Raw genomic sequence first — 12,255 nt, forward strand, 5'->3', positions numbered from 1 at the left:
TCAGTAGGTATGAAATAGAAACATATTTGGATTAACTGTGGCCCTTTACAGGTTGGATTAATTATAATTGTGTCCAAAATAAAATTTAGAAATTTAGATTTATCTGGTTAATTTGTATTGTTGGAATTTATTTTGCGCCAAACACAAGCTTAGCACTCATCTCACATATAATTCAAAGTACATAATAAATTAGTCTAAATTCATTTGATATGTAGACACCAAATTTTGATTTTAAACTTTATTCATTTAATTAATTTAATTTTTATTTTATTTGTTTCGATTTTAGGTTTTTTATTTTATTTTATTTTATTTTTGTTTTGTTTCGTGTCTCTTGTTTTATTTTAATTGAGTTAAGAGTTTTTTGCAAAAAAAAAAAGGAAAAAAGAGAGAAAAAGGAACAAAAAGGAAAAATAATAAAAATGGCAAGTGAGGGGCCTGCATTAGGACAAGTGTCTCATTTATGTATTGGACAACTAAGCATTTAAGGGATTAGATATTAGACACTTGGAGGCCTAAGATTTGAAGGAAGAGAAAAACAAAAAGAAAAAAAGGAAGGGGGAGGAACCAAAAAGAAACGGAGGGAGGCTTCGGATAAAAGAGGGAGCGGCTAGGTGTTTTTGAAAAAAAGCCAGGACTGAGGAAGCTTTTGGAGATTGAGAGGGAAAAACAGAGAGCTTCGTTTGGGGGGCTAGAGAAAAAGAAAACAGAGAACCAGAAAACAGGGGAAGGGGCTTCGGCCGAAACAAAAAAAAAAAAAAAAGAGAGCAAGAGAAAAACCTGGAAAAAATTGGGGAGGTTTTCGGAAGGCAAAACAGAAAAGGAAAAGGGAAGATTCGGACTGAAACGGAGAGGAAGGAAACAGCAATGAAAAATCAGAAAATAAAGCTGGAAGTTGGAGAGGAAAAAGGGAGGATGGCGGAGAGAAAAAGAAGACTCCAATGGCGGCTAGGGTTGAGGGAACCAACAGAAAAAGCTGAGATCAAGCGGACAAAAAAAACAGAGGGAGTTTCGTCTGAGAGCAAAGGGAAAAATCTGGAAAAACATGAAGAGGGAATCTGAGAGTTTGGAGGGGCGGCTGAGCAGAGAAAAACCAGAAAAAGGAGAGGAGCGGCAGAGTAAGGGAAACTAGAGAGGCTATGGGCTGAGGAGAAACGAAGCCAAGGCAAGAGAGGAGAAGGAGGCTTCGGCTGAAAATGGAAATAGAGGAGGAAAGGAATTGCGGGCAAGAAACCAGAGCCAAGCTGCGGCGAGAAACGGAGGGGCTGCCACCACCTCATCAGATATCCATCACCATCATCTGCGGATCTTCACCGAGGAGGAGCTTTGTAAGTTATCTTTTTCTTTTAAAATTTCAGTTTCTTTCCAAGCATGGATTCTTGAATCTTTCAAAGCATGTTATTTGGTTTTGTGAATTTGTTCATTGCAGTGTTGTCGATTATACACGATTGTGAAACATACATGCTTTCTGTGATTGTTTGGACTGAAATTTGTGTGTTGTGGCAAATTTTTGGGGCTGGTTATAGTATCAATTGAGCCACGAATCGATGATGTCTTTGATGCCCATTCGGTGTTTGAAGAAATGCCTAATAGAAAACTTTGAATCAAAGCAGCAAAAATTGATGAATCTCGTGTGTGTCTATGTGTGTGAGGTACGGCTCTAGTCAATCCAAAGCTGGCCGAAGATCATTCATTTGGTAGCAAGAAACCTGTGAATGTATTCGAACTTGTCAATTTTATTTTTAACCTAGAATTCCTTTGTATGCATCTTATGTTTGAAGGGGGGGTTTGTGGAGTCTGATGAATATTGGGTTTCGTTGCTCTGCTGGGATTGTTATCTTGAATATAAAGGCCGCAGCTCCCCTAGGCTGAGCAGGGTTCCGTTCTAGACCAACGAAGCTTTGGTTTTGATGTAAAAGGAAAGCAAGATACGTGAATAATTTAACTAGAGTTGATTTTCCTTTAAATTTGTGCATAGCTGCTGTCCCTGTTATTCCCGTTCCTTTCTCTCCATTCTATTTTGATCAGAAGTTTGCTTAGTTATCCATGGGTTGGAGAGCCAAGCTGACGCTCGGCAATCTTGTTTGAAAGCTGTACAACCCCTTGATTTTCCCATCCAGATTTTTCTTCCCCTTGTGAAATATTTCGATGATAAGTTTAGATCCCTGTTGCTAGCTGTTGTCTCGTGGGAGTGCAGGAGTCCTTGAAGCATCAGAAGTTGTAGACGGTTGTCCTGTTTTGCATGCTCTTCTCTTTTTATTTTTATTGTGTTTAAATCTGTTGGAAAGTGTAGGTTAGCCCATCTGTTTCATTGGGTTTTGATTGGGCTTAGGGCGTTTTCGGCCCCAAAACAAATAAGAAAAATGGCCAATGGCCTGTTTGTCTAAGAATCTGGTAACCGAATTTGCAGATCAGTCCTTGGATTTTTTCTTAACGATGCTAAGGCCCTAGAATTTTAGATTCTCTTTCGATTAAGTCCCTAATTTAATTGCAAATAGGTCCCTAAACTTTATTTTTCTTTAATTTTGGCCCCAAAAGTTTGTTAATCTTTGCAATTAAGTCCCTTCTTCTTTTAACTTCTTAAATGTGGGTTGTCTACATGATTTAACTGATTCAATTTCATTTTTATTTTTATCTTTTGTGATTATTTGTTAACTAAAGTGATGTCTTGACCCTTTCTTTGTTTTTTGGAGGGCAAATAAGTGATTTCATTTCATTAGGGCCCCAATTCAAGGGAGATACACCCTGAACTCTTATTTCTTACTTTATTTGACTCTACGTGTCCTATGTGACTTTACGTGTTTGATTGCATGCCTCTTGAATGTTTTTTACTATTTTATTTATTTATTTATTTATTTGTTTGCTTTATTGGCTTTAGTTTGTATGTTTATTTTAGTTCAATTTTGATCATTTGAAAGGCACTTGAATGCCAAATTTGTAATAGTTAGGTATTTATTTTAATTATTTCATATCATATTCCCCTTTTAGATTGTAGTAGGCCCCCTCTCAAATGTAATAGTTAGGGTTTGTTTGCTTTGTGTGTTTTGCATGCTTATGTGCTATGTGTTACCGCTTTCCTAGGATTTAGCATCTAGATATGCATGTTTATGTGCTATATGAATTACGTGCTCACATGCTTACTTGCCTTAACTATGCCCATTTACTTGTATATATATGGTGAATGCAAATGTACGATATAACCGTGGCTAGTCCAATGCTAGTCATGGTTACTTATTCTCGATCGCTCACAAGTCCAATGCTTGTGAGAGAGCGTTAGTAAAGGGTTAGTCCAATGCTAGACCCAATAGGGCCGTCCCTCGCTAGTACATGCTTGCATGCCCTCACTACATTTTCATGCATTTGTTAATATTTTTACATTTTTGCATGATCCTTTCCTTTTTTCCCATATTTTAAGTATGATCTTTAGGACTTTGCATTTCACTTTAGTCATTAGGGTCATTTGCTTGATTAGTTTAGGGAGTCATCCCTTGGATATGGGATATGGACGAGTTTGGCTTTTCTAGCCTTAGCACGCTCGTATCCCCTCTATTAAAGGAAAAATTGAGTCACGAACCTTAGTCCTTTGTATCCGACATGATGCACTCCTTTAAGACATGTATATTCGTATAATTATGATTATTTGTGTTTCCTTTTTTCTTTTCTTAGAGTTTCATATTTTTGCATTATTCGTGACCTCTCCAAAGAATTTGCATTGGGCATCACAATTAATGTGATTGGCATCAATTGAGCTTTGAAGAGAAATTTTGACCCCTCGATATTCTCTTAGGTCTAGGGTTTGCATTCATATAGTACATTTAAATGTGATAAATTTTTAGGTTAAGAATAAGAAAATATTTGACTAAATTACGCAACTAGTCTTGGTTAGGTTGAAAGGGTGCCTCGGATTTTTATCCTTGTCTTCCCTTTATTCAAATGTGACTCCCGAACCTTTTTCTTTGATTTACGTAGACTAGGAGTCGTTTAAAAGGGGTTTTTCTACTTTTTCCTTTGAAAAATTCATTTTAGGTGACTTGGTACACCTTAACTCTATACTAAGTGACGACTCTGATTTTTATTCAAAACCCTTTTCAAATTATATTTTAGGTCAAATCGTCGCATTTTCAAGTTCCATTTAGACCTATGTTTTTCATTTTCTTTTTAAATCAAAAAATTCATTTTCAAACAAAGAATTGAATCAAAAGCCATTTTTCTAAACTCGTCTTTTTATTTTTCTTATCAAAAATGGGGCGCGACATGATATTTAGTGAAAATATTAAAATAACTAATATATCTTTTAATATAAAATTTCTTTCTTGCTAGTAATTAATTTTACGAAATAGCTATTAGTAGAGGTTTCATCTTTATTGACTTTAGCTACAATAGTAATTAATTATACTTATAATCATAAAGGTTCAGCTATTTGATTAATTTTCTATAATGCACTAATAATTTTAATAAACATTTAAAATTTCAATGTTCCTTTAAAAAAAAGAACAAATTATCATTGTAGCAGGTTTACATTGTAGATAAGATTTTTAACTTACTAATATAATAGAAATAAATTATTACTGTTTCTGCCGCACAGTCAAGAGCTCTGCAAGGCGATTTTCAGGGATATAAAAGCAGCGTTTGAGATTCAGTTTTCACGGGTGATAGATGCATGTGCATTTCCGAAGATGTATGGTGGCCAAACTCCCTTCCCCTAGGTATGGGTTCACCATTGTGCGTTGGAAGCCAAGTGCAACTGGGCAGCTGACACTCAACACTGATGGGTGTTCCAAGGGGAATCCCAGTATGAGTGGTGGAGGTGGAGTGATTAGGGATTCCAATGGTCAACTAGTGTTTGCATTCTCAGCGTTCCTTGGTGAAGAAACCAGCTTACAGGCAGAGACTCTAGCGCTATTAATAGGGCTCCGGCTGTGTGCGGGATGGGGAGTGGCCACACCGTTTGTTCAATCGGACTCTGCAATCTTAGTGGGCGTTCTACAATGGCGATTCCATTGCCCGTGGCATGTTCGGGCGGAGGTAGAGTAGATATGGCAAATGGTTACGGAGGTGGGCAGGTTCTGACACTGTGTTCGAGAGACGAACAAAGTAGCAGACGTATTGGCTAATGTGAGGGTCACGCTTACAATTTATGACACCCTAGAGGCGGCTCCGGTGTTGGCTAGGGGTGCAATTCGACTTGATCAGTTGGGAGTACCGGCTGTTAGGAGAGGGAGGAGGGCCGTGAGAGGAGACACTTTGTCGTGACAGGAGAAACTTTTCCTTGTACTTAAAACTTTGTGCTTCTATATCTTGTATTTGGTTTTTATGAATAAAATCTAAAGAGTTTGTTTTAAAAAAAAGAAATAAATTATTACTGTTATAAAATGTCTTAAACTACTTGTTGTATTTTTTCATATATCTTTAATTATTTTATGATGGATTAATCATTTATATTGATACATGGACCAGTTACAATGACAAGCAAGGATATTAGTTGGGAACATGGTACACTCGTGGGTGGGAATTATTGTGGAAAAATTGTGAGATACGATTATTGTGGAAAAGTAATGCATGGTGGCATTACAAGGTTGAAAGAGCATATCAATCATGTCATAGGACAAGTTGAAGCTTGTCCAAGGGCACTAAAAGAAGTTACACATATAATAAAAATGCATCTAAAGATTGCTAAGGCTCAAAGAGTTACAATAAAAAAGAAAAAAGAAGAAATATTGAACTCTCTACAACAAGAAAATACGCATAATAATTTCAACATAGTTGGCGACGAGAAGGACGAAAATGTTTTTGAAATTGATGAAGAAAGTAGGATGGCGTTGGAAAAAAAATACATGAAGCAAGCAAATAGAGAGAGTTAATACTTGCAATTTTTAGACGAACAATGAAGGCATTCAATATCTGGGAGTTGACCTTCTATGTTTATGTCAGGTATTATTTGTAAACTAAAATATTATAACAAATTTGATATCATTTTATAAAATATAATTAAATAAAGTTGGAATTTATTTATTCATTTTTTATTTGTTAAACATTGTTAATTCTAGGAAATATGAGTAGTGGCACTTCACAACCAACGCCTTCTGAAAATAAAAGAGAATTGTCACACAATTTTATTGTCAAACAAGCAGATGAAATGACAAGCAGAGGAATTGACTCACATATGTTTCCTTTGAAATAAAAATCAGTCAAATCAATGTTTGCAGGGGAAAATATAAAAAGAGTCGGTAAGGTAATTTCAAAGTTTTTTCATTTCAATGCTATACCATGTCATGCAGCTGACAATCCTTATTATCAATCGAAGATTGATGAAATTGCCAAAGTTGGTCCCGGTATTAAAGGCCCTTCAACTTATCAAATTGGAAATGAATATTCAGACGAAGAATTTGAGGAGCTTGAGAAAATATCTTAGAGATATTTATGATAAATTTTCAACTTTTGGTTGTACACTTATGTGTGATGGGTGGAGCACCCATACAAAGCATCCACTAATAAATTTTATGATAGACTGTGATAGGGACATGATATACCATAGTTCAGTTGATTGTACCAATGTCAAGAAAGCTGTTGAATGTATTTTCAAGTTAATGGATGAGGTTATAGAGGCTATGGGAGAAATAAATGTTGTGCAAGTTGTGATAGATAGTGAATCTAGTATGAAAGCAGCTGGACAACTATTGATGAAAAGAAGAAAAATCTATTCTGGTCACCTTGCGCTGCTTATTGTGTAGATTTGATGTTGGAGGATATTGGCAAAATAGATAATATAAAAAAACTGTTACTCAGGGGAAGAAGATGACAAATTTCATATATAACAATAACAAAATAGTGAATCTGATGAAGATATATACAGGAAAAATGGAACTAATACGTCCAAGTATCACTAGATTTGTAACTGAATTCATTTCTATGGAAAGTCTTCTTCAGCATTCTACAGAATTGAAAAGAATGTGCACCTCAGATGAATGGGTAGAGTTCAATAACACTAACAAGAGAAAAACAGAAGTTGTTAAAGTAGCTGAGTTGATATTGTCAGAGAAGCTCTGGAAAAAAGTCAGAAATATGTGTGCAATAATGGAGCCTTTGGTCAAAATTCTAAAAACTATTGATCGAAATTATAAACCGGCATTGCCAATTACTTATGAGGCAATGGATAGAGCAAAAATGGCTATTCAAAAGTCGGTGTAATCATGAAGAAAGATTTGGGAAGTGATTGATAATAGATGGTACAACCAACTTCATTGTAATTTACATGCAGCAGGTAATTTAAAATATTACATGCAATTTAAATATGTAATATATGTGTATTTATTTATTTTCTAATTTTGTGATTTATTTTATTTAGTATATTTTTTGAACCCAGCCCTTCAATATTCTAGAACTTGTGTGTTTAATATGGATGAAGTTCGAAAAGAATTGAAGAAAGTCATGCAAAGTTGGAGCCAAATTAGGATGCACAAGTTGATGCAATAAATGAGGTATTCTTTTGTTATTTTATTTATTTATATTCATGATTATATTCATGAAAAAATTTTAAAAATTTAACACCTATGTATATATTATTTTTGTAGATCAAAATTTTTATACACTAAAAAGGAGAATTTGGAAGTGCGATTACAGTAAGAGCATTTTTGAAGCCTTTACCAGGTTTCAACTCAATTCATACTTATATAAACATTTAAATCATATTAATGAAGTTAATATTTTTATAATCTTAAAATAATAATAATAATTTTTTATTATTATTTTATTTAATATTACTTTATTTGTTTAGCTCAATGATGGCTTAACTATGGTGAAGATGCACCAAATCTAAGGAAGATTGCAGTGATAATATTGAGTCAAACTTGCACATCCTCTGGTTGCTAGCAAAATTGGAGTATATGGTCATTAATTCATACAAAACTACGTAACCATTTGGCAGTTAAAAAATTGCATAAATTATTTTTTGTGCATTACAATATGCAATTAAAAGTGAAAAATTTGATGCATCAAAGAGATACTGATGATTTCTATAACCCAATCGACTTAAATCACATTTTTCTTCAAGATGATAGATTGGATGATTGGATAAGAGAAAATGAACAACCTAAATTGCCTGAAGATAATCTGGATTGGTTGGATAAGAGCATTCATCAAATTGAATCAGAAAGTGATGAATATCAAGAACATGACAATAGTGGTTTTGGTGGTACATTGTCCCACTATATTACCAAAAAAAATAAAAAAAGGGGTCGCTAAATCATCAAGTAGGGAGCAGAAAAGTAAGGCTAAATAAACTAGTAAACATGCAGTTTCATCATCTTCAAATAAAAGTGACGGTGGTAACGATGATAATGAAGATGGAGGGGACAATTTTTTGAAACATAGGGGTGGTTACAATCAAGATAGCCAACAAACAGGAGGTATGTCATGGGGTCACGGGCAAGATAATTATTATGCCACTCAAGATACTGATCATGGCAATCGTCCTGGAATAGAAGCACAACGTCAATTCATCAATAATTTAAGTCAGTTTTCGAGCGAGGATACTTTTTCTCACCATTCAGGGTCACAAAGATATAGAGGAGTCGATGAGCAGATGCAAAATTTGGATATACATCCAACCTATGAGCATGAATCTAGCCAAAATTGGAGTACTAGTCAATTAGGATATGGTTATGACCAATCTCATATGGAATTTGTGAGGACTGGTAAAATCCCTTATCTTTTTTTTAAATTCCCTTTAATTTGGAATTTATTACTTTACAATAGCTTTACTACTCATTCACTTCCCTAATAGTTACAATTAATCATAGAACCAAGGGTTCCCCCTTTACTTTCATCATTAAGGAAACTTAGGATTTTTACGTCTTTTCGTAGTGTGAGTAATCGGTATAGAGGTTTGTGTACTAAATTTGGTGGTTAAGAGTGAGTTTATATAAGAAAAAAATGTGTGATTAGAAGTAATAATAATAAGTAAGTGAATCATAAGTGAAAACACTGTTACGGGCAAGTTAAGGAAAAACGGCTTGAACCGACATGCACCGTTTGTTGCTGATCGGGTGCACCACTTGAACACTATTTTATTAATTTAATCTCCTTGCTTTTATTTCATAAATATCAACCCTAAATATCTCTTATATCAGCCGAAATATTTGACTTAAAACAAGAGGAAAGGAAAAAAAAAAACAAGAGGAAAATTAGTGGTGCCAAGTGTCACTAGCTAGCCACAATTTTTGACTAAGAAACTTTCTTATCATGTCTTATCACCAATTCATCTTTCATGTCTTAAAACCAAACAAAAAAAACTTAAGAGTAGGAGAGGGAAAGAACCGTGAGCTAGGGGGAAAAAAACAAAAAGGAAAAAAATCTATCCAAGGTCTTGACCAAGACCCTTTGACCAAGCCTTTCTTAGTCTTCATCTTGTACACATTGAACCCAACCATTTCATTTTCTTGTAAGCTTGGCCGAGAGAGAGAGGAGAGGTAGAGAGAAAAACTCCATCTTGATTTCCTTGCTTGCTTTGTGAAAAAAATCAAACACTAACCCAAATCCATACCGATTAAACTTAAGTTAAGCTTGGAGAGAAGACCTTGGTGGAGTTTTTGGAGGAATAAAACTCTTGTTTGCTTGGGGTTTGAGGTACGTTTCTGGAAAACATCTCTTTTATTTGTCTCTTGAGATTCATTCAAGATAAGTTATGATTGAAGCTAAAAGAAGCATGGTTGTGAAAGATTTTATGGTTTTGGCTAGGGTAGCATGTAATTTCCAGCTTTAATGTTGAATTCCAGCCTTGATATGCATTTTCCAGCCATGAGATGAACTTGATAGTTTTGATATGAGATGGTTTAACTTTGATGTGAACTTTTAAGCTTGGGTGTATGGTTTTCCAGCTTTGGTTGAAATTTCCAGCTTCAGTTATAAAATTCCAGCTTTAGTAGAGAAATTTCCAGCTTTGATGATGAACTGCCCTGCTTCTGACCAACTTCATTCGCCCATGTTAGAGGCCTAATTAGGCTTAGGTCAAAACATGAAAGTTGTAGGAAATAATGTTACATAGCTACCTGTAAAACTTCAACTCAATCTGAGCACTGTAACATATGAAATGACTGAAATACCCCTGACTGCCAAATGTTCTTTTTCGCGTGCAGTTTTGAGATTTCACATTTTTGGCTTCGTTTTTCACTTTGATCCATATCAAATCAGCATTTGGCCATAACACTAAATTTTAGCTCTATGTTTCAGCTTTGCAACGCATCTGAAAATGCCTCAATCGGAATTTTACAGTTTGAGTTATTGCCATTTAAATCCAGTGCTGATAACCAGACTGACAATGAAATTCTGGTTCTGTAATATGCAAATTTGACCTAGATCAACTGGGAACTGGGTTGAGTTATTTTCATGAAAGTTGTAACCCTTTGGCTTAGCTTCGAAACAGTATAAATTTCACCCCAATCCGATAAACGTAGCTCCAGTTGTGACCAAAATGCTATAAGATGTCAAATCTGCTTTTAGCCTTTTGTCTTAAAAACTGATTTCCGGTTGTATTATTAGACTTGTGTTGTAATTGGATGATTTTGGAGCCTAACTGAAGGGCTATGATGGTAACATTGCTTGTGTGTGATTATGGGGCTGAATTGAGAAAAATAATGAAGCCATAAATGGCTGGAGAATAGGTAAACACAAAGGGCCTGCTGCCCAAATTTTCACTCGAGGGTTAGGTAGATACACTCGCGACTTGAGTAACGATTTGAGGATGAATCTAACTCGAATTGTCTAGGTTATTTGAGTCCTCTTTTGTAGAGGTATATAAGTTAGAGTTCGGCCGAAACTTGTACCCTTGAAAAAAATGAAAGTAACGACTAATAGAAATACGTTTTCCTCGTCACTTCGACTCAAATGGAGATTTCAAAGTTTTAAGAGTGAGCATGAGTTTTACAAATATTTTACTTATGTCCTTTGGTCTAAATGTACTCTTTTCACTCCAAAAATCATCTTTATACATTGTACTAGTAGTTATTCGGACTTTCTTTGATTCACCAAAACTTTAGATGGTTGAACAGTAATATTTTCTCTTGGTTATTCTTAGGGTTTGTCGGTAATTGACGGTATTATCCGAAAGGAAATTTGGACGTTACTTTGTTTAAACAGGTGAGTGTTCTTTGTACGTTATGTTTCCAATGACATTGTGGATTGTTGTGAATGTTTGATAATATGTTAAATGTTTTCAGTGATTGCTAAAAATGAATTTTACTAGGCGAGTGTGTACTTTATCGCACTCGACCTAAATGAATGTGAAATTGTTAATGATTAAATGATTAAATGCTACTTGTGCATGAATGTAAATCTTTTGGCTAAATTGGGCCCTTGCCCTTCGTTACCAATTGACTCGAGCCAGAAACAAACTCGGTCGAGCGATTGGTGACCTTGGAATAATGTTTGGTATATTCGAGTATGACCACGAAGATTGGTGGAGACTGGCCAGTGAATTGGCTAGTGGGGGAAATGAAATGAAGGAACGGATGACAAGAACAATGAAGGGGTTTTCGCTTACAAATGTGTTTTTAATGATTGGAGGAATCAGGAAATGGTTGGTGAATGACTGAACGAATGGCTCCACGTGAGCTTGTATCCTTTTAACGAATGTGTTACCATTGTTTTTATATTGTAAATGTTTTCTAGATTATTTGTTTTTCAATGATTAATGTCTTCGACTTAGTTATTTGATTATGTGTATGGAATCTCACTGGGCTTTTAGCTCATTCCGTTAGTTTTGTTTTCCTTACAGGGATGCGAGCGAGGGCGTGAGACCTGTACAAACTAGCATGGTCTAGTTCTTTTGAATTTTTACGATTGTACTCGCACTAATGCTTGGATAGGGTTGAATGTATTGGGAATTTAGAACCTTTGTCTTATTTGGGATTGTATTACTATTTGAGATAAAAATGTATGTAAGTATACGTTCTAAATTTGGGAACTGTTATTTCACTTATTCTTGAGGTTATATCTTATTTTTCTTGACGTGAGTGACTGAGTCCTGGCCAGAGTTGGGCAGGCTGTGACGCCCCCATTTCTCCCTAAGGCGAACCAAAGGGTATCCGCGGGACGCCTGCCCACCTCTTGCCAGGACTCAGTACAATCCACAATTCAAAACTCGGAATACTTCAAATAACTTCAATACATAATTAAAGTACTCCAAAATATTTCACACATACAATTATTTAGCTTTCAAACTTAAGTACAACCCAACGGAATATGTACTATAACCATCCACTA

General features: G+C 35.2%; 1 long non-coding RNA gene across 1 annotated transcript; it reads left to right on the plus strand.

Annotated features, from left to right (window-relative positions):
* The first annotated feature begins 424 nt into the window (after positions 1 to 424).
* Positions 425 to 11,939, plus strand: LOC113694532 (uncharacterized). The gene is made up of 4 exons (XR_003449407.2): positions 425 to 7,258; positions 7,361 to 7,475; positions 11,069 to 11,130; positions 11,768 to 11,939. It is a non-coding gene; the product is annotated as an uncharacterized lncRNA (long non-coding RNA).
* Positions 11,940 to 12,255: the final 316 nt, after the last annotated feature.

Source organism: Coffea arabica, chromosome 6e (genome assembly GCF_036785885.1).
Source record: "Coffea arabica cultivar ET-39 chromosome 6e, Coffea Arabica ET-39 HiFi, whole genome shotgun sequence".
NCBI lineage: Eukaryota > Viridiplantae > Streptophyta > Magnoliopsida > Gentianales > Rubiaceae > Coffea > Coffea arabica.